At 44.8% G+C, this 23,519-nt stretch overlaps 1 protein-coding gene and 1 long non-coding RNA gene across 2 annotated transcripts in view; one reads left to right on the forward strand and one right to left on the reverse strand.

Annotated features, from left to right (window-relative positions):
• Positions 1-23,519, forward strand: part of LOC135396123 (uncharacterized) — a 289,187-nt gene that overhangs the window by 108,058 nt on the left and 157,610 nt on the right. The gene's annotated exons all lie outside the window — the stretch shown is intronic.
• LOC135396121 (uncharacterized) lies at positions 8,254-8,521 on the reverse strand. Its single transcript, XR_010423315.1, has 3 exons — positions 8,478-8,521; positions 8,346-8,417; positions 8,254-8,285 (listed from the first exon to the last, which is right to left on the reverse strand). It is a non-coding gene; the product is annotated as an uncharacterized LOC135396121 (long non-coding RNA).

Genomic DNA, 23,519 nt, shown 5'->3' on the forward strand with positions numbered 1-23,519 from the left:
TTCGGTGTTGTTGGGGTAGCTTGCGTGTTGTAAAAAAATCATTTGCAACACGGGTGCTACATTCCGGAACAAGTTCACCTTCAAGGGATAAATACGTTGAGACAGTTTGTCTCTGCGGAGCGGAGAGGGTAATATTTGGAGAGACCACGTGATCAAGTGTCTGTCCACTCACAGGCAGCAACAAGGGGGTATTCGTAGACCGGCAGGCATGGGTCCACAGAAGAAACCACGTGCGCTCCACCTAGAAGTGCTCCTCCCTTATTGGGGAGATCAATGATGTCGCTCCACAGGCAATAGGAGAGAGAGGGAAACTGGGGAGCTGCACAGACAGGCGACCTATACTTCTATAGCGTATAGGGATGATGAAGCAGAAAGTAAAGCCTGCTGATAAATGGCGTTTGTGTTCAATTTGTCTCCCCGTCTCGTCCCTTGTCACGCCAGAGTTGCTATCAGAATTCCTTAATGTGCTATGATATAAATCCCAACACACGGCCTGACAAACTTGTGCCACCAGATCGTTGTCGCCTTCAGCAAGCTTCGAACTCGGGACCTTGAGATCAACAGAAAAGATCAAATGAAAAGAGCGTACGTAGAAGTACATACACGTCCGCTCAGCCTTCCAATTTTTTCAGTGGTGACGTAGGCCACACACGAGGATAAGCCCTTCTTGCGACCTCCATAAGAAACGGCCTACATTTTTTTGGTCTCGCTGACAGCATTTCGGCGCTTTTCAATTCATACACAACGAATGTCAGGCGCACTAGTCGGAATGACTTAAAAAGAAGTAAAATAAAATAACCTGTATGCGCGAGCTGCGAAATTGTGTTCGCTTTCAAGGCGCATTCAAGCGCTTTCAGTCCTGCCTATTCAACGCTCGCGGCGAGATCCCCGCTTCATTTTCAAGCCTATCCGTCTTGCGGAAGGTGTACGACTCCGCATTGGGGCAGAGATGTGGTGTCCGCATACTTGGCTCGATATTGGTGGACGATGGAAAAGAATCAAGAGCAGGCCGCGCTAGAAGCAGGGAAGGAGAAAAGCCCTACGCGAGCTATAGCAGTCAGGCGCTGTTCTTCGCAGGGAAGGATGCCGGGCAGACCTGAAACATTACATTTCAGGTATAATTGAATTACGAATACAACTACACACAGAGTAATTAAGCTACAGTTACAATTTGAACATCACATTTGTGTCTAAATTACAATTACAGTTACTCTGAGAAGTAACTGATAGAAAAATGTAAAAAAAAAAAAGAAGAAGAAGGTGCAGGTTGCACCGGTGCGATCAACGAAAAGATCAGTGTCGTCGTCCTTCGTCTTGCCCACTGACTCGAACGTCATGTACGGTGAACGAACTATATCTCAGCCCACTAAATGAATTTGGATTACTCACTGATAGCCATGCACCACCCAATAAAGGTAAAAATGTTACTTTGGTAGCCAGAAAAACAGGCGATCAAGTTAACGCAAGTAAATTATTGTTTGTTATCGCGTTCTCATCCTGTTTTGCAGTGTTTTTCTGATTTCAAGATATTTTCAAAAATGTATTACGCTTGCCTGTCTTTTGTAAGTAGTTGCAAATGCTAGTATTTGCAGACGCTCTATACAGAGTGTACGTGCATTATGTATGCCTTTAATGTTGTACATACCAGGGGTCTTTTTGCCCGTGACAGCACGACATTGTAGAAATAAGCGAATAAATAAATAAGTACACATAAAAGCGCTCCTTTATTTGCACGGTCGTCTCACCCCGACGCCCGCTTCCGCTTGGCCTCTACAAAGGTGGTTCATTTGCAGACGGTACTCGGAAGCACTATCGTGGATCCATCGATCACTGAATCCCGCCCCCCATGTTACACCTTCACGTCTCTATGCGCCACATTCAACCTAGTTTGGTCGACGTGACCTCCGTCCCGCGTGATTTTGTCTTAAACGCACGAATGAATTAGGCGAAATGCAGTCCCGCTTTTTTTCCTCCGCCCTGAACTCATCAGAGCGACAATTTATCACTGTTGTCTTGAAACGAACCCAATTAGCGGCTGGAGGTTCCTTTAGGGCTTTCAGTCCCCAATAAGGAAGTGGGAAACGTGGAGAAAGCCACGAAGGGGTAATGTTGTCTGCAAGCATGTTGCCTGAGTGGATCTTTCAGATGGCCGGGGCGCCGTATGGAGTTGACAGTTTTAAACTAAGATGGATTATACCCGAACTTCTTTCTTCAATGCTGCAACATGGTTACTATACAGGGACCCACGTGATAATAAAAGCACCGTTGAGTCCATTTGTTTGTAAAAAAAGGGGGCCTCTCATTCTTGCCTTCCAAAGAAAGCTTGGCTTGGGGGCTCCTACTGTGGATGTGTCTCTCTGTGTTTTTTTTTTTTTTGTTTTTTTTTTTCAAGTACACTTGAGAAGAGCACTGCTGTAAATGAAGTTGTTGGAAAACCGTACGAAACGAAGGGTAAAGCGTGAGCGAGGCTCGGACATTTGTGTGACATCACCGGCATGTTATATTCGAATTCATTCAGCCACCATCACTGCAATGGTCTCTTTCGACTGGACTCGAAGTTCATCCCCATTAATTCGGTAAGTCCAACTAGAGCGTTTGGTGAAAGAAGTGCCACTGCACGAGCAAGGTGGTGGCGGTGGTGGTGATGCAACACCGTTCCGTAGTCGGCCACACTTAAGCGGGCGACGTCAAGACTATCGCTGGGGAGGGGGAGGGGAGGGGGGGGGTTCGTCCTGGGCCGATTTCACAGACTTCAAAGAGACCTGGTGGCCTTTGAGTTATCGGATGACGCCAAGAGCACCAGATCACCTACTGCAAAAAGTGTGCACTCTGAGGTGCACTGTGGACGATGAGCTGAAGGAAGTTCCATAATGTACTCACGCTGCTCACAGATAGTCTAAAATCTAGCAGTTACTTCGAGTAGCAGATAGAAAAGATTAGAGGGGGGGGGGGCTGTGCCATCTTCTGCTGTTCGTGGTTCAAGTAGGACCCTCAGCCGCTTCCCGACCAAGAAAAATAGGCCGGAGTGAGCACTGAGAAGTCGTTCGAGTCAGTTTGACATTATGTTAAAGGTGCACTGATGTGACCCCCACCCAAATATTTTTCGTTTTTCGGTCCAGAGTGTTCTCCGAGGAATGAAATGAATTCCTGCGCAAGAACGATGAGCGCAGGTGACCTACAGAGCGAGCGTGAGGGCTATGTTCCGCACACCTTTGAAAAATCCTTCATCTTGTGAAAAGACGCGCATCGCAGTACGAGAGGACGTCATGACGTATCTACTCCCCTCACGTGACCGTTGTCGTACAGCGGCACAGCTGAAGCATGTATAAGCGGCGCGTGAGCTGCGAAGAAAACAAACAACAAATAAACAACGCACGGAGCCTTCACCACGTCACGAGAGCGTCGTGTCGGCCGTCCACGGCTGCTTTCTCTGACCGTTTTTTGTAAATTGGATTGCACAGCTATAACGCATCGCAGAGCGAAAATATTTTGCATGGTGATTCCTGGTGGACACCTTGACGGATGAGGCAAGATTTCGAGCGGTGTTAAATGCCACCTCATTGCTGCATTAAAGGCCGCGTGTTTATAAGAGCTGCAACTTGTGTCAGCATAGTAGTCAATTCTTTAAAAGAGAGACGGCTTCGTTCAAGACCTTTACGAAGACTCGTTTAAACAGACCGGAGCAGCCTCACCCAAAAGATGAGCAACAGATAGATTTAGTGACGGTGGGTGAGGAAATTTGCCACCCAATTTGTGGCTCACTATACTCCATTCCTCGGGGCACCGCTAGTGATTATGAGATATGAAATGAATAGGTGATGCGTGAATAATGGCACTACACCCAAGAAGCGTGTGACAATTATGCAGAACATAATTGTAACAGAAGAGGCGTACGCCGCCTGTTTTCAACAAATCAGGGAAAGAAGGATGTCATTCGAGATGATGGTTGGTTAGGAGGTGAAGTAAATGCCATTCCGCTTAATCCATTAAGTTTGCCGTGTGGCTAGGGTATTACACTACAGGAGTTATCCCTCCCCATCTCGCCCCCAACGTATGGCAGATAAATGCAGAAGACAGCTGTTTGAGTCTATGTGAATCTATATGTTCGAAGTTTTGCAGCAAAGGGAGTAACAGACGCAAGACAATCGGCAGCGCCACCGAACACCCTCAGGTTCTACCACTGATCTCTATGTATAAAGGCTGGATCGCGCACGGGAGAGGGGCTCGTGGGAGAGAAGTGCGGCAACCGGCCGCCATGTTGGAGGGCCCACTGGCGCCGGCTGCTCCCATAGGAAACAATGGGAAACGATTTGATTTGTCGAAAATTTATTGCGCTTTAAACGCTCGTCATTGCTGATTAGCACGCATCTTTCTTAGGAATCAGTGTGGTGATGTATTCCAAACGTGCTTCAGCCGTGTTCCTCTAGTTTTTAATGGTAATTGCCTTCTTTTTCTTCTCCGCTGCATGTATTCCGAATAGGGGGGTCCACAGATTAAAAGAACAGTGGAACAAATTGGCATATTGGCGTAGGTTCTGCATCCGGTTCTTCGGCACAGCTGAGTGATTGTGAGGGGAACCTGCAAGCACAAGCGCATTGTTTATAGAACATACATGGTCTTGAGATCTGTAGGAGCAGTCACACATACTTTCTTAGTACTCAATGACACCAGCGAAGTGCAAACAAGTCCGTGTTGTCAGATGCACGCGATACGAATAAACAGATTTTTCTTCAAAATAAAGAGCTTACCTGTGAAAAATTATCTCCCTTTCTCTGTTCGCGTGAAGTGTACTCAAAGCTGAAACAAACTGGCATGACATGCCCTTTTATTTAAAAGAAATTTTAAAAAATACGGGCAGCCCCGCTTGAACTAAATGCAGACGACAGGATGCGATGGGCCCACCAATGTGGCGGCCGGTGACCACGCTGCGGAGCACCCTATGCGCGATCCAGTCTATACTATAGAGATCAGTGGGTTCTACCGACTTTTCTGCATTCTTTTCTTCTTCTTTTTTCTTTTTTTCAGACGGCGAGGCGACCGGGAGGCGGGTCACGCGCTTGCGCGATTCAAGAGGAACAGCCGAAGCAGTGGCACCTCTAACGTCAGGGCTCAACGCTTCCGTTTGTTCGACGCTTCCGAAGTTTGTTCCGGCGTGTCCGTATCGACTACGGCACGCAGACAGATGGCTATGTTTTTGTCAATATTCTGGCGTGCGATACGATGCGTGTGATGAACCATGCATACCAAAGTGTTCGCAGCACCATTGAGGAACGCAACATAAAGCACGGACGCGGACGGACAACTGCATGCTCTGTAGATGTGCCCTCCGTGCGTGATCGAAATTCCGCCAGATCTCGTGTACGCAAGGTACTAATTTAGTTAGTTTCGTTAGTTAAGTTACAGTACTAACTTCGCGACAGGGATATGAGTTTCGATGAATTCCGGGAGGGAGCTGCATTGCCCGTGGTACCATACGATGCACGTTAAAAAGAGAATGGCATGTAAACACCAACTTCAGGTTTACTCCCAATTATTATTATTATTATTTTTAGGTTTTCCTGCACATTTTAATTAAAGTGGTATCTACATTAATCCGCGCGCCATTTTAAATAATCCAGGTGCCATGCGAATTAATCTACGGTGGTTTTTAAGTACTTTAAATGTATAGTTCATGCCTTATTATTGAGTTTATCGATTGATGAGGGACTGATGATGACTCACACATACAAAAAAAGAAAAAGAAAGAAAGAACGCCTGGAGGCACGAATACTTTCCACGGATTGGAAAAATATTCAATAATTCAATATAAATTAATAATCAATATGTGTTATAATTCCTAATAAGTGCTAGTTTACTTATAACGGCAGTGACAGATAACGGCCGAAATGCGGAGGTCCATGTGGATCGGGGTTTGACGGGGACTGATCAGCTGACTCTGATTACTGACAAAAAACCCTCGACTGACAAGGATTGATAATTCGCCATATAGAAAACCAAGAAGTGCATTACATCTTCGGTCTTAGTTCTGTGTTGTTGTTTTTTGTCTTCAATATCCGTCCATCTTAGTTCACCGACAAAAAGTGACAGGGTTATTGGTGTTATAAATAAGAAAATCGGAACGTGTTGACTGCTGAGGAGTCGTGGAAAGGTCTTGTAGCGAAAGACGAACAGGACAAAGTTTCGCTTAGTGATATCTTATAAAGGTTTGCAGGCTGATAACGTTTCTTGCTGATAAGAAAATTACTAACAATGCCAAATAGAAAAAAGAAATAAAGAAAGGAAGAAACCGCGGCTTAATTCGTATGACACTGGCATTAATTTCAATGGAACCTGGATTAAATATCTTTATTTGGTCGCCGAGCAGAATGTTACGGAAACGGAAGCAGCCACCTGCTATGCCAGAGAACATTTCGAATTCGAGGTGTCTGCAACTGACAGCGACGGTGCTGTAACTTACAAATTCCGACGGGCGACAGCAAGCGTTAGCGGCGGCAGTTTGTGTAAACAACTTGTGTAAGTACGCCTGCATGAAGGGCCGGCCTTACATAATTCGGCGCCCTGTGCGAACTCCAGCCGTGCCCCCCTCCCCCCCTTTTTTTTTAAATTCTTTTCACGTAGCTGATTCCCGGCCCATGCCACACGCATATAATAGAAAAGTGCTTGCCGATTCGAAATCCGCATAGTGTGGATTCGGCTCCAGGTGCCGGGAATATTGATTTTACCGCTCTCCAGTTTCGCTTGAATGGTTCGTCAGTGTCATTCCAGTCATTCCACCCGAATTTCCACCATTCCTTCCATGCGTTTCACCGAGACACGCTATATTTCAGGCAGGCGTACTGCTTCAAGGAGACGAAGTAAAAAAGACGAGCCAGGCTGTCCAGAGAACGACTGCCAATCTGAACTTCCTGCAGGAGTGCTTCCCGAACACTGCTACCCATCAAAAACATAGATATCGCGACCCCTCCCCCCCCCCCAATTCCCAAAATGCCGCTGAAATTTAATTTGACAGCTAATGTAGTCAGGATGAATCAGCTGGGCTAGAAACCATACCAAGAGCGAGAAAAACAAAAACAAAAATCAAACGCGTGCCCGCAGGAATCCTATTCACTAAAGTGAGCTTGTTTGTTAAACCCAGACTCGTACAACAACAACAACATCAACTTTATTGTGAGGTGATGAATGGGGATGACTTGAGTAGAGTATTTAAATTACGTATCGTAAATGCTTTTGCGAGCAACTCGGTATCTTTCAAATACTTTCAAATGACAGTATTTAGTAATCTAACTTAATAGCTTTTTTCGATAACTACTACACATTGTTCAAGTTATTTTGAATATACTTTTCTATGCGTAACATTGAGGTCGAGCGAGAGATTCTCTTTCGTCTCGGCAATGCGGTTTCTTTCTGCTGTACATATGCTTTCGGGACATCCACGTTACTCTGAAGGGGTAGCGTGCAACGCCTTGGTTTCCCGTTCCAGAGCGTACGTGCTTTTAATGCGTTAGCATTAGAACCACCATGATGGAAAATCGTTAACGTCTGGTGGATGTGTATCCCTCAAGGAAACCTCTCTCCTCCATTCCTCCTCCCATGCCCGCGTGCTGCGCATGCCCACTGGTTGATGGAAGACACGTTGCGCGGCCGTCGTCAGCCTTGAAAGATGTCGGCCGTCTGTTGAACGTTTTCACATCAGGGTTGCGGAATTGGGATCCCCCATTCCATTCCAATTCCATTCCGAGGAACGAAGATTTGTGATCCAATTCCTTTCAATTCCTCGGAATGGGAAGTTGTGGTCAATTCCCACTCCTGGAATGGCTTGGCAATCCCATTCCATTTCTTTAACTCCACCAATAAAAGAATTAGGACCGGTAACTGTACTACACTGTAAAAAATTTCACCGTAAAAAAAACGGGCAAATGCATGGAAAGTTGGCTGCCAAACATTGGCCGTTTTTTTTACGGTGGCCCCGTATAAGTTGTGCCCGTGAAAAAATACTGCATTGGCCAGTAATTTTAACAGGCATACGACGTGTAGCATTACTGTGCTGTGGTCGTTAAAAGAACTGCATTGGCCAGTAATTTTAACTGGCATATGCCGCGTACCCCTATCGTGCTGTGCCCGTCCCTGGAGCCCCTCTTTTTTTTTTTTTTTCTACATATAGTCGTAGCAATGAGAGCAGTTTAAGCAATGACCATGCGCAACAGATTGTGATGTTTGTCACATTGTGATTTATTTTCTATGTACATAGTGATGAAAATGCGCTAGTCACCTCTGGCATCAAAACCCTGCAAAGAGAAAGGGAACTGTTACAGGGAGCCGAGCAACTGACATGCAATTATACTCACCATTTATTTTTTCAAAGGAAGAACATACGAAGGAACCATGCGCACCCATCAGTCAGCTGTGCCATCAAAACACTGCAAAGACAAAGGAAATTGTTACAGGGAGCAGGGCAATTGACATGCACTTATACTCACCGTTTATTTTTTCAAAGGAACCACGTGAACCCATCAGTCAGCTCTGGCATCAAAACCCTGCTAAGAGAAAGGAAATTATACTCACTGTTTTATTTTTTCAAAGGAAGAACATAAGAAGGTGCACACGAAACGCGGAGGTGGCACGGAACTTCTTCTGGCAGCGTTCATAAGGATATCTGATCATGGCCCTCTCGTATGTGCTGCTTCATATGTGACAGTATCTCTATATTTGTAGTGAACAGACGGGAGCACGAATGGACGTGACATACTTTCGTGGTTTCGGAGAGCAAATCGATTCGAGGCGACCGTCCTGGTGTGTTCTTGTAACGTCCCAAAATGTGACATCTGAGTGTTGCATAGTTCGCCCCCCGTACAGTGGTCAACGTAGCCCATAAGAGTGTTAAAAACACAAGGGCACCTTCCGCAACGATACATTACAATAGGAGCGCCTTGATGACCCTACGAACCAGGACGCATGACACACGGAGATCTGAACTAGGGAGACGCTTCACAGCAAACGCGAGCCACGATTAACTGGTGTCCCATAAGCTGAACAAAAACAAGGCATACGGTGCACTACGCTCAAATCGCAAAGAACAGGGTGTGCGAACAGAAATGTGCTTACCTGACTACGTGCATTCACGAGATTTACAACGACCACTTCGTCCTCCTTCATCAACGATCGTCCGCGCACGATGTTCCGCTTCCGGCGGTTGCGAATGACGGCAGTGTGCCGTACTTGGCTTGGCCTTGCCTCCGCATTCAACTTTTTGGCTGGCGCATGATGGATGGCGCCACCGTGTTACGTAGTTTTCGCAGTATTTGTGTTTACGGTAACACGCCGTCGTCAAATACTATTAAACGCCCGTAGAAATCACAGTATTTTTTTACAGTGTAGCTAGCCCAGCAGTGCTATAGAGATTGACATTACCCAGCACGGAAAAAGCACAAAGACAGGGTTATTTCGTCCTCCTCCTCTTCATTGGCATCATCATTACAGGAGTCTTCCACTAAAGTAACTGGTGCAAATGATGTGGGGTTGATGTGGGGTTCACTAGTGAAGCCAGAATCTCCGTTATTTTTTTCTTAAAACAAAACCAAACCATCACCCTTGACCGCGTGTGGCCCCCAGACCATTACATTCCAATTCCATTCCGCCTGCGAAAAATTGCCTAATTCCATTCCCATTCCATTCCCAGGACAGTTTCCGCCATTTCATTTCAGTTCCATTCCGGGCTCTGATAAATCTGGAATGATTCCGGAATCATTCCAACCCCGGAGTGGCAACTCCGCAACCCTGTTTCACATACTGTTTGAAGCGGCGGCGTTTGTGTTCGCTGAGATGTGTCTGAAGGTAGTGTACGCCCTGTGTGGACTGCCGAGTAGTAATTGAATTTATATTTGTGAATTCTCGTCAACACCTTATCTGTCGGTATAGATGGAATAATGAAGTGCGGATTCTATTAAAGTACTTAAAACGAACCGTGGATTAATTCGTATGGAACCGGTATTAATTTGAATGGAACCTGGATTTAATTTCAATGGAACTTGGATTAAAATGGCCTCACAGTACACTGACGCTCTGCGCCAACGATTCTGCCGTATGCCGCGACTTCTCCGGTTTTATCCGATAAACTCCGCATTACCCTCATGTTTTTTTTACATCTTATTTGTTTTTAATCTATCTCGTCCTTCTTTCACTTTTTGTTAGTTTGTCCTTTATTTCCTAGTTCTTTGCTTTACTTTTTTGTTGTGCGGAATAGCAAGCCGATCGACATGCCGTTTGGCTGACCTTCCCTCCTTTTTTTTCTTTGTTCTAATAAATATATCCTCCCCCCCCCCCCGGATAAACTTTGATAAACACACGCTGGTAAATATCTTAAATTATCGGATTTATCCGAAAAACACCGATTTTCCTCAGCAAGGGCTTCACGTGTTTCAGTCAATCATATTTTCCAGATTTCCAACCGAATGCCGCTCTACAGTAGAAATTGGTCGAGTCATGATGGCGCCTGCCATAGCTTACTCGGGCCATTGCACCGCACAGCGACATGCACAAAGGGTATGAAGCACCATGTGTTCTTGAAGAAAAAGTAATTGTTCTGAGGCTGGAACATAGAAACAGACAAACACAACATTAAGCCTCAAGTTGCCTGGGAACATGCACACTTGAAATATGGGAGTCATCGAAAAAGCCAGACAACGGGGAGATTTGAACCACGCAACTCTCGACTACCAGTCGGGCGCCTTGACCAATTCGACCACGCTGGCATCTGCTTCTCCGATGACTTCTCAAGGGCCTCATTTGGATGACGGGACACGCATTCACTCTCATCGCACTCTCTCCTACATTTCTTTTCATTCACGCACACAAACACATGGACACGACACAAGCCCAAGGCAGCGGCATCTGGTGAACATGATGGAAAGTAATTGCTCTCAGTCTGGAAGACTGGAACACAGAAACGCAACACCAGCCTCAAGTTGCCTCACGCCACTGTCTGACTTTTTTCAACGACTGTCATATTTTTGTGTCCCTGTATTCTACTCAACATGCTCTCGTTAGCTTGCCAGGACTAGATTCTTTGGGAGCTGAATCCCAATGTTTTCACTTACGTTTCTACGAGAAAGACGCCAAGCACGATGCTTAGGAAGCGGAAGCAGCCCGCTGCTATGCAAGAGAACACTCTGAATTTGAGGTGTCTGCAGCTGACAGCGACAGTGTTGTAATTTATAAATTCCGGCGGGGGACCGTGAGCGCAAGCAGTGGCAGTTTAACTAAGGAACTTATGTTAGCACGCTTGCGTGCATTACAATTCAGTGTAATTGAGCCTGTGTAGCTAGGCATATTGTGCTGTCATTGAGCTAAACAAAAACTTTGTGCTCAGCGTTGCTGGTGCTTTCAGTTTTTTTTTTTTTCAGTTCCTCATTTCTGATTTCTCTTATGAACACCGCCAACTTGTTTATGAGTAGTATGGCTTATCATTGGTACGTCAGGTTTAGGCCTCTGCGATTAACGTTACCAGTGTACGTTGTAGTTTTTTCTCGTTTCTTTGTTTTTCATTTACCTGTCAGTACCGCGATCAATTTTGGCGCTATTTGAGTTGTTTGTCTATAATTCATGCAGGGGGTGAGGCCTAGTCGAGCCTTTCCCAGCTTTTTGCCCCATACCTCCGGCACACTTGCAGTAGAATATAAATCGCTTAAAAAATTACATTACAACTCCAGACTCCGTATATACATGTGGTCTCGTTTCTTTAAGCGTCTGGTAAACATAGAATTCGCGAGAAATTCGTACTTAGGTAAACACTACCCGAATTTCTTTTTCTTTTTTTTGCCAAAACGAAAACTCGTAATCGGCTAGTTATCGCTTTCCGACTTGAGGAGAGAGCGAGTTGAACACCTCTTTATGGATATTTCCGTACATCCGAATTGCAAAAAAACAAGAAAAAAAAACACAAAAGGCATTACGGCTCCCATTTTTACCAAATCAATAACGGTAACGATGTCATTCGCAATGGCGGTCGGCTCAGAGCGTGTTGTGCGACGAATTCCTGTTTTTAGATTGGTAGGGGAAAAGGTGAGACATGAACGACAATGGATGATTTTACAAAGATACGCGCGGCGCAAAGCAGCATGGGAACTTTGAGGGACACTGTTCCGTCGTCTGCTTCGTTTTACCCCGGCTGACGCTGCTGCTGCGCACACCCGGAATGTTGTTGTTCTTGTACTACCTCCGCCTCTTGTCGTTTCGTAATGCTGTAAGACGCTCTAAGTTCCCATGAGCCCTCGCGTGCCACAAGTGAAGCGCGATGTCCTTACGTTTGTCCCATCCAACAGTTGGCAATAAGCGAGAATCCAAAGGAAAATATGGGAGCTAAGCGATGTTATAGAATGGACAAGCGGAAGGAAAATAATAAGTATTCCCATGACCTTAATTAGGCCAAGAAAAGGCATTCGACCGGGTTAAACGCACATACTTAAGACAAACAATAGAAGGAATTGGGGCGGAAAATCCAATAATAAACAAAATAGGAGCCATATATGAAAACGCAAGGAGTAGGCTACTCATCAATGTGCAAAGGAAGTTTTGTATTGCCAACTGTAGGATGGGACAAGCGTAAGCTTGCCCACATCACGGTTCAAAAATAGTACTGCCCTCGCCCTAAAAACGAAGAGCAAACATGCACTACATTGTCTCCCTCCACGGCGATGATTAGATCGAAGGGAGACGGCCGTTTCGAGCTTTTCGGCTCTCATCGGCACAGCGTAGGGACGTTTTTAGAAAAGCAAGCACCAGAGAGTGTATTGGCATCAAGCACCACCTTTGGCCATCTATAACACCATGGGAACTTCGACCGTTTTAGGGCATTACGAGACGGTTAGAGGTGTAGGTAGAAGAAGAACAATAACATTACCGGTGTGCGCAGCAGCAGCAGCATCAGCCGGGGTAAACCATAACCGAAGCAGACGACAGAGCAGTGTCCCTCGAGGTTCCCATGCTGCTTTGCGCCGCGCGCTTGGTGACACGCGCATCTTTTTCAAATCGTCTATTAGGCAAGAGCTTTAGGTAAAAAGAGGAGTAAGGCAAGTTTGCCCCCTTTCTACCGTGCTGTATGTGTTAGACTTTGATAGGTTATCACGAGAGCTCAATCAATGTGAGGCAGCTAAAGGGGATGGATTACCTGGAGCTGTATAGTGCAAAACCATAGTGGCTTACGCAGATGAAGATCACTATGGTATTTCAAGGCGAACGAGAAGTTGAGAAAGCAGTGGAAGTAATGGAAGGATATGGGACAATGAGTGGGGCGAAAATAAATAGAGACAAATCAAAATTCGTATATTTAGGTGGGGAGAAACGGAGGAAAAATCTGCGTCTGAGTATTGTGGAAGAGACCAAACTTATCGGAGTCAGGTTTAATAAGGACCATTGCCATAAGCCACCATAAGCCATTGGATGCAGTTAGAAAAATACTTGGAAATAATAAAGGAATACTACGTTGAACCGGGAACGACACTTACAGCTCAGGCGCAGATTGTCAAAAGAATTATGATATCGAAATGCGCGTACCCTTTTTCTGTCGGTTACCCTTCTCCTGAAATATGCCGTAGAATTGAGAAACTGTGCTTTCAGTGTTTCAGGAAAACACAATGGGTAGCGCAAGAGAAAATGAAGCTGCCTATGGAGAGTGGGGGCCTACAAGTTTCTGATCTGAAACAATTATCGCAAGCATATGCTTTACATGGAATATACAGGGTGTTCAAAATTAAGCTTTCACGAGCGCTACGCAAACACAGCGATGACAGGAAACCGGATGGTAACTTTACGCTACTTGTATAAGAAACAGGTGCTGCTAATTATGTAGCAACTGTTTCTTACTCAAGGAACAGAAAAATAGCACCAGTTTTCTTTTGTTCGCCTATTTATAAAGTGCTAGTGAAACCTTAATTTTGAACACCCTGTATAGGATGTTGTATGGAAAGGACATCATGCAGGAGGTAGCAAGATTTTGGCTGGGAATAAACGTATGCCATTTTAGCCAACAAGGTATAGATCACAGGTGTCCAATGTCGGAAAAGCAACCAGCAATTTATGAAGCAGGGAAGCACACCACACATTGCTGCAAAGGTTAGACAAGAGCAAATACTACAGCTCAGTCGCATAGTTATACAGCGATATGAGGAGGAAGGAAATAGAAAAATATCCATCTAAGCTAACAGCGGAAGGTTGGAAAAGAATACGTAGTTTCTTGTTAGAAGGCAAAAGAAAATCATTCGTATGGAAAGTGGCGCATGCGGTCGTACCAGTGAGGGGCAAATTTTATGTGTGGGGGAAAACAGCTGAAGGGACTGCGAGCTTTGCAGTCAGATAGAAACAGTGAGGCACACCGTCGTCGCGTGTAAGGTACCGGCGTACCTGTGGTCCTGTTTTAAGAAATATTTTGGATAACGTAACTTAACGTTCGAAGAAGCAGTGGGAATACATGTTGGGAAAATAATCGAAAGACAACAGAGATTTTACATGTTAGTAGCAGTGGAAATCGCATATCAGGTTTGGGTAGACAGGTGTAGGGTGGTGCATGGTGGTGACTGCTGTGCTAAAGAACGAATGAAAAATGTAATCAGCTACTACGTACGAACTTGGCTTGGGAGGGAGCGGCTAAGGTTAGGAGCAATAAATTTCGCAAAACAGTGGCAGTGTAAAGGGTTCAGGGTAGCAGAGGGTATTTTTTAAATTTAAATTACCAGATTACTTAAATTAATTTAAAATATGCTAAAGCCGCAACGCAGGGAGGGGACCTATCGGAAATTTGGGGTGAGTTAATTGTAAGGCACAGGAGTGTTGGCTATCTTCTGAAGCACACGATACAGCGTTACACTCAAGTGCAAAAGCAATGGGGCAGAGTTTTAGAAGTGGATTCAGTTGTTGACATTGTTGGGGAAATAAAGGGAATCCGTAAATTAAGGATATAAAGAATTGCAGGCTAGAACGATAAGGAAGGTGGGCTCACTAATTCTGTGACTCACCTAATCAGTCAGCAATACAATGTCCATTAACGTAACTGCACAAGTGTCATAAAAGGCGTCGTAGAGGAGATCGATGTCATTGCGGGTGATGATTGGCTAGGAGCATGTGATGCGGTGGAGTTCTGTCGTTCAGTATCGGTCATCCTGCCTATGCATCACTTTGGAGCCCTCAACTCCCCTCTCCCACTTTCCTTTTTTTTTTTTTTTTTGGCTATACCGATACTTTTTAGTGTTCCACCCTTTCTTCATCGACCATATTTCTCGCTCTTATTCATTGTCAATGGTCCGCCTAAGACAAGAAGCCTGTGGACACGCCTACGTGCTCCGTAACCAGAATTATGGAATTATAGCGAACACATGTTCACTGTTTTTCTTTGAAACTGGAGGAAATAACCAGGCTGTGTTCAACAAAAGAGTTGAGGTCAACGTACAGAGGTCTAGTCTTTGACAGTGGGCTCTGGATTCCACTGCTAAGCTGCCATGCCGCACTGAGTCACGCTCACATATACTGTGGCATTGTAAACTTCGGATACGATTCCTTGGTGATTGGACTCCACAGTATGTGTGGGCCTGACACTAACGTAATTGTCATATCGGCCTCTGTCAGCTGCCGGAGAGACCACGGCCTGCAAGGATGGCAGAAGACGACTTCGAGAACCAGCTATTGATAAAAGTCAAGCAACTACATAACAAAGTCCGAACTACATAACATGCTGTCCTTTTACTGCAAAACTGTTCACGTAAGCAACATTTCTATGCTGCATCATCTTCGTATTTCAAACAAAGGTATCGCGCAAAGAATCGTGTTACTTCTTTTTAGTAACGGTAGCGGTACTCCGTTACTTTAAAAGAGACCTATCGATTGCGGTATTTCGATACCTTTTACTCAAGTAACGAGTATCGGTATCGCGTTACCATATTTCGGTAACGGGTACAACACTGTGCACGTGTAAATTTTCAACGCAATTCGGTTGCGCTGTATTGAATTGTTGACAAATAATCACATCCGTACGTGACACGTGCACAATAATTATTATCGAGGAAGATGATGATGATGCTGGACCAACTTGAAAAGGGATCGCGATTCGCGAGACACTGCGCAGAAAGACGCGGAAGACGGACGACTGCGATTTAATGCAGGCCATCAGACTATTTGTGTCTTCAATACAGAGTATAAAACTGCGAGAATTCAATGCTAGCATCTGCACGGCTTCGCTACGAACTCAAAGCGTTTTCAGTTGTGAAAGGATACACAGAGAAAAAAAGGCATCCGGCTCTGGTACAATGGACGATTCCTAGGCATGACAGGCGGGACGACACACAGCTTTCAATGAACAATAAAAAGAGAAAGAGAAGCCAAGTAGGGGAATCGCGGGCTGGTTCTGCGCACGGCGCCAAGCGTTGGTTTTATCCAGAAGGGTGCACAGGAGATAAGAGGAATGACAGCCTTCTAAGTGGGAATTAAGTGACGAAGACGGAGGAAGTGTCTGGCGTCTTCAAGCTATCTTTTCAGGCGTACTTCTTTGAGCGATCTGCTTCTCAGACGGCAACATGAGGCCTAGGACTAATGTCTTCCTGATATTCTTAATCTATCCTAATCACATTAGGTGTCGTGACGTAAGTATCCATTGATTGGACGTGCCATTCGCAGTACACGCGGGAAGAGTAGTGATCAGACTAAAAGAAGAACCCTGGCCCTTCCTAAAAAACAGCAGGCTCGGCTGAAGACTCTTTGATGTTGTAGAAGTGTTGGGGAGGGGATCATCGCCGTGTTTGTGTCGCCCGTAGCGGCGGAATGTTGAACGTCCTGTTTTCGCCCCATAAATCACTGCGATGCTCATACGGACTGGTACGTCGTGTGACAAACTAACAAGAAAAATCCAAACGAAATTGAACTAACTTAGGGAAAATGTGCTCCATGCTTGTAGCCTGCCTCGGCTAATTCTCGTTGTTAACAAGAGAAGACATGGAGAAAGGATGAAAGCGCGTTGAGTACAAAGCTTCGTCAAGTCTCGACCTCAAATGTACACGTAACATACACGAAGCCGATGGTTTCCTCCTAACTAACATGCTGGCCGCCTGCAGGTGGACGCGCATGCGCATATGTTAACTCGGAAATGGTCTATTGGCCTGCTCTCTATCGACAGACTGCACAACGTTCACTACATATCTTTCCGAAAATGTTCCGCATGAGACAACAATTTACTTAGGCGTGTGTCTCTCATACAGGAAGCATCATCAGTGCGACCTAAGGAAAGAGCGAGTTACGGAAAGAGTGAGTTAAGTCGATGAATGTTTTTCGTTCGGACACATCTTACCTTAATGTTACAGAGGATGATATATTATTAACACGATACTGGCCATGTGCGTTTACGTAAGTGCTGTGGAGTAGCTAACGGTAAGAGAAAGTGTGCTTACTTCTCCATATTTTTCTTTATTATCATCATCGACAACAACACCATCATCATCAACGACAACAAAAACAAGAATATGAACCTTGAGCTAGAGGAACCCAGAGACCAAGAAAATAGACAACGCGCCACGAATGATCAGTGTCAATGTTCTTCCCGAGTCTGTTGTCCAGCCTCAGGCTTATTTTTCAATTCCTTCAATTTTTATTTTCCATGCCATACTCATAGTACTGTTATTCCCTGCTACATCTCATCGAGCTCTAGGAGATAGCATGGGATGCCGCTAGATGTGTGCAAACAAAGCTATGTCCAGCTTGGTCCTTTTTTTTTTTTTTTTTTTTTTGCGTCATGACAACACACGTTTGTACGGCAACTCAGGTTTGATGCGTTCCTTGCCTGGTCATCTTCCAGAATCACGCACGCATAATCATGCCCCGATTCACAACGTTGATGTAGTTTACGATGCATATCGTAGCGGCAAAGTAGTTACCGTCTTTTTACGACCGTTTGCTATGCTATCTGGTGGGTGCCTCATCTAGGGTAACCAAGTTTACTGTGTGCTTCATTGCGACTCTCGGAGTGGAAGGCAGACAGAGTTGAAGAAGAAAAGACGGTAAATTGTCTACGCAGAGTAAGTATAGTAGTAAGGGGCCAGTCGCGTATTGTCACATGCGCGTAGATGTTCTGTCTGGCGAGGAAAAAAAGCACGGATGAAGGGGCGGATCTTTAGCATCTTCCAGGGTTAGCACTTCGGTTGATTTAGATGGATCACTCTTAAAAGTGAACTTCACCACATAGCACGCTCCTAACCAACCGTCATCGTTGGTTAGGTTGACCACCACATCGAATGATATCGTTGTCTCCACCGATTTGTTGAAAACGGGAGGCGTACGCCATTTTTTGTAACACTTATGTAGTGTCACAAAAAAGGCGTACGCCTGCAGTTTTCAACAAATCAGTGGATACAACAATGTTATTTGGGATGATGGTTGGTTAGGAGCGTGCTATGTGGTGAAGTTGATTTTTAAGAGTGATGGTTGGACTCGGACAGACGGCACGAAATCAAAAAATAAAAACAATTACATAAAAATTACTTCCCAGACAACGTAATTTTATGTAGTGCTTCTGCAGCGTCCACACTTTTGACATTATCTAACAATGGCTTTAAGCAGGAACAAAGAAAGGCCAGGGTTCGCAGAGCTCAACTTGAGCCAACGAAACGAGCGACCACAACGAGTAATGGCCGAGGCAGGCCACAGTTAGGGGTCACAGAGACACGTAAGCCTGAAACGCCCACGAATTAACGAATTCAAACAACTCAGGGAAAAGAGGTGCCGACGCCAGGAATCGAACCTGGGTCTTCTGATCACGGGTCAAATATGCTAACCGCTACGCGTGCCGGTGTGGTGTAGCCTGTGGTGTAGCTCCCATTTCTCCGACCAAAAGTATCATTTTTTGGTGCCTTTGGTTTGATAGCTACCAAATTCCCCCTCTTCTTCTCCTTGTTCTGCTTGCTGAGCACGCACGAGGGCCTTCTGCTTCTTCTTGATTTGTGTACAAGGGGATGACGAAATATCTGTTTATTTGAACACATTGGAGCTGGGTGGCACCCGGCCTACTGCTCCACTTCGTGGAACGTCTCAGTGAAAAAAGAAAAAGAAATAAGTAACAGAAAGTGAAATAGAGCAAAAAGAAACACGTATGTGCACACAGAAGATGTTAAAGACCTAGGATGTGATACGGGTGATCCCATGCCAAATCAAGGCAGGTGTTAATTTTCTAAAAATCAGCTTTTAATGATATTCAATTACTTCCACTTCTGGTATGCAAATAGAAATAATTAAGAGGGTGAGAACATGTGGTACAGTCGAATATACAGGGCGTTTTTTATGGTTTGCAGATTTTTGAAAGAAAAAGCTATGGGATGATGATGATTTGAGTTTTATTGGCGCAAAAGCTACTCGGGCTGTAGTGCGCCAAACTACAAAGCAATGTCAGCTATGAGAGCAGCATAGGTGTGGTCTTTGCTGTTGAGTTATACGGCCGGGTGGACATCCTCTCGAAGAGAGTATCTAACTACGAAGATGTCTAATTATCTAAAATTCATTAATGAACTGTTTAATTAGGGAATTTCGGGCAAAAGCAAGATGGCAGTATGGGAGGCAATCCTCATAGAAAGCCATTGTTTTTTCTTTGTTTTTTTTTTTTTCAAATCCTGCAACGCGCACGTGCATTAAAATGTCCATCGCCGAATTTTGTCATGCAAATTAGCCGAAACCAAAACCGTGAAGATCTGGGGCGTAGAGAAGACTGCGCAGATCAGAGGGCCATGTGCTTTGGAGCAATTTAGGGGACCGGAGTAGCGGCTGTTCTGTTAGCAGACTTGTGCCCGTTACTCGAAAAATGTAATTGATTACCGTTACCGTTACTTCTGTGGAAAAAGTAATTGATTACCATTACCAATTACTCGACTTCAAATGTAATTGAGTAACGAGTAGACAAGTAACGCGTTACTTCGGTCGTTACTCTGCATTCACGCAAATTATAACCGTCTTTGTGTGCCTCAGAAAGAAAAAAAAGATTCAACAGCGGAACAGCTGAATAACAAGACAAACAAAAACACGTAGGACAAGGAGATCTGACTGTACGCCCGGGAAGACGTTGACCCGATTGTGGAAGAGCATTGCGTGGAACTTCCCCATGACTCACTAAACCCCCAAAGCTTCAGGTACCATCACACTAGTGTAGGAAGAGATTAGGGAGAGAGACTCTGAAATTCCAGAGCGCTATTACAATGACCTCCGCTTGCTATAGTAGAACAGCCCAACAATGTCTGATGGCACCAGGGGCTTGACTTGGGGCAGAACATCTGAAAGATAAGCTAATCTCTGCCGGAAAAGTAATCGATTACTGAGTAATCGATTACTCAGAAAAGTAATTGATTACTCGAAAAATTACTTTGACGCTAAAGTAACTGATTACTCGAAAAATTACTCAAAAAGGTAATTGATTACAAGTAACGCAATTACTAGTAACGCGTTACGCACAAGGCTGTAGACTGTTAGCCAGATCAACCGCTTTGCGATCCAGAGATGCCTCCGTCGGCAAACGTCCTGCGCTCCTCAGGCGCCGGTCTCTGGTTTCGGCTCACTTTTGGTTTACGTAGCGAAATTAGGCGATGAATATTTTAGGGATATTTCCACACCGTAAATAAATTCACAAATGTCCTCTTGAATGCGACAGTCTAGGGAAATGTGTACTCTGCGGGAATTTGATCCAGCAGGCTATACTATACTATAATTAAGCAATTTGCTGCATGCAGAGTAAGAAATAGTTAGCTGGTCCCTCTTGAGAAATTGCGCCTGATTCATACCCCCTAAGTTTTATGACTTGACATATCATTCTAATTCGAAACGAAAGTATTTTCAATCCTCACTGTCACAGTTCTCAACAATAAAAATTAATTTTCTCTAGCTTTCGCGTCACGAAGAGCCGAAATATTTTGCAGGAATGTAAAGTGAGACAAGCAGATTTCAGTAATATAACTTTGGTAGGATTCTGAAGACGCGAGATTTAGTCCGTAGTGGAACTTTAAACACGAGGAGCAGCAGAAGAAGCGGTAGGCCATGCTACGTGGTGTCTGTTTTTCTTCAACAGAACGGGTCACATAGGCGACAACCGCGACGTCTACATGTTGATCTCCACTCACATGGACGACAGGGCACGCCCTAGAAACAGCAAACTTTATGGCCAAAAAGAACAAACTGTTCAAGCTATTCAACACGCGTGACTGTCATTGAACAATCGGCACACAGAGAGAGAGAGAGGGGGACTAACTAGCAGAGATATTTTCATCAACTTTTTAATTATTGACTTTAGGGAGCACATTACAATAAACCTCTACCCGAGAAACGTCATCATGACGTTGGTAGACAGACTGAAACCGAAACAAATCGGAAAGGGAGGGCTATAGTTTCCACGAATGTGCACTTTTTCGCTGCCTCCTACTGAAAGAATAGTGGGACCCAAGGTCCCGTCCCTTTCAGGGACCATCGCAATCCCCTCAAGACAGTGGCTTTCACGCGCGGCCTTGTTCGCCCCTATCTTCGAGCATAGTTCAACTCTACCAAACTGGTGGCGCTGTTGAACACTATGACGTCATTTTTGTACAAACACGGAGAGGTCTATAGCGATATTAAAGCGTGATGCGCACATGATGCGCTCGAGGCCCAGATGAAGCACAAAAGTAATCACAGCGCGCGCTACGGAACTAAGTATTTGACCGCTGTCGTCAAACCGCAAGTGGCCGGCAAAAGAGCGTCAGCGATGTTGATATCTCCGACCTCACTTAACGTCACAGGAAATCGTCATACGCGATGTAGGGAACCCTTATTGCGGTATGTGTCACGATCTTTGTGTCGTAGTTCTTTTTTGCTTTCTTTTCATCCTTCATGTGTTCGGAGTCACTCGCGGTCACTCCTCTCATTCTGCTGGGCACGGCTCTCACCCTTCCCCGGTAGCATAAGCGCTGATATGTAGCGGTGATGCACAAAGCTCTTTGCAAGAAAAAATAAAACAAGAAAACAAAGTTCGTGAAACATACCGCGAACAGGGTTTGCCTGAATTGCGTGGGACGTCTTTCTGTGACGTCAAGTAAGGGCGGAGATATCGACGTCACTGTCGCTCGTTTGCCGATTACCTGCTGTTCACAGCCAGACGACGGAAGTAAAATACTTCGGTCTGTGGCGGGCGCTGTGATTACTTTTGCGCTTCATCAGTAGTTCGAGCGCACCATGTGGACATCAGGCTTTAATATCGAAATTACAATGTGCTCCCTAAAGTGAATAATTAAAAAGTTGATTAAAATATATCTGTTAATTAGTCCCTTGATTGAGAAAAAAATACGGTTTCCTAGTAGCAGCCCCGTCGACTAAACCAATGACAAAAGTAAAAGAGTCCTAAGGCAATTCCCCCTTTTATGAAAATTTGTCGTAGATAAAAAGAAACCTGGGCAAACTAGCAGGCAGCATAAACGTTTGAAGATCTCGGCGGTGTTGCTCTATAGGTTCTGAGCAATCTGCACAACGTGTATACTGGCAGTACGCAGAAGTAATACACATATCGACCACCCATCTCTGCCAGCGCTGCGTATCTCCAAGAATGTTTTCATTGTTTTCAATACAACTATATCCTGTTTTCGTTGTGCAATAACGCTGACAGTAAATGTTCTCAAAAACACAGCATGGAGAATGTAAAGATATTACAGACAGGAGACCAGGTTAGTCGTTTCCGAGTATCTCTCGGGAGACCCAAGCTTGCCTGCATTACGCCCTAATAGATGCCCATGTATGTTCAATCGTGCAGGAGACATTGATTAACAAGGTTCTTGTAAAACTATCCAGCCATGCTCAGTTCCGAAACACTCTTCCTTCCCGTAGGGCGTAGCTCATTTTAAGAAGGCCCCCTAATTGAGACTGCCTTTGTTTACCGGTGTGAAAATTCTGGCAGGGAACGTCGAGGTGCAATAACGGCAAAGTTTTTAATTGGCTCGCAAATATTTGCCCTAATTAAGTTAAAACCCGTTGAACGTACGAAAGATAAAGCACAAAAGATGGTAGCTTGCGCCAGCTAATTACCGTTGTTTACATTGGTCCTAACCAGTTTTGCATATATACTTTGAAGCGTTCGATTACTTTTCGACTATTAATTCAAATGTTGATTCTACCTACGGCAAGCAATACACATTTACACGAACGAGGCACACAGAGAGTTAAGCAAGAGATGTCATGTTTGATACAATGGTAAAACAGAAGGCGGTGGTGGCGTTCTATTTCCCAGTGCTGTGCCTGCCAGAACTTCACCGCATGAACATGCTCCTAGCCAATAACTATACCAAATGACAACAGGAATCATCAATGTCATCATCATATCCTCTATTCCACCTATAGGACAGATATAGAGCTGAAAAAAAAAAAAGCTTCTTTAAAACAGATTGAATAAACAGGGTTCTCTCTTCAGCGAGTTACAGTGTCTGCAGTTGCAGCAGACACTGTGACAACGTGTCAGGCAACGTCCATGGGAAATCAGATCGGAGTTCGCAGGA

Source organism: Ornithodoros turicata, chromosome 5, assembly GCF_037126465.1.
Source record: "Ornithodoros turicata isolate Travis chromosome 5, ASM3712646v1, whole genome shotgun sequence".
In the NCBI taxonomy this organism is placed as follows: domain Eukaryota; kingdom Metazoa; phylum Arthropoda; class Arachnida; order Ixodida; family Argasidae; genus Ornithodoros; species Ornithodoros turicata.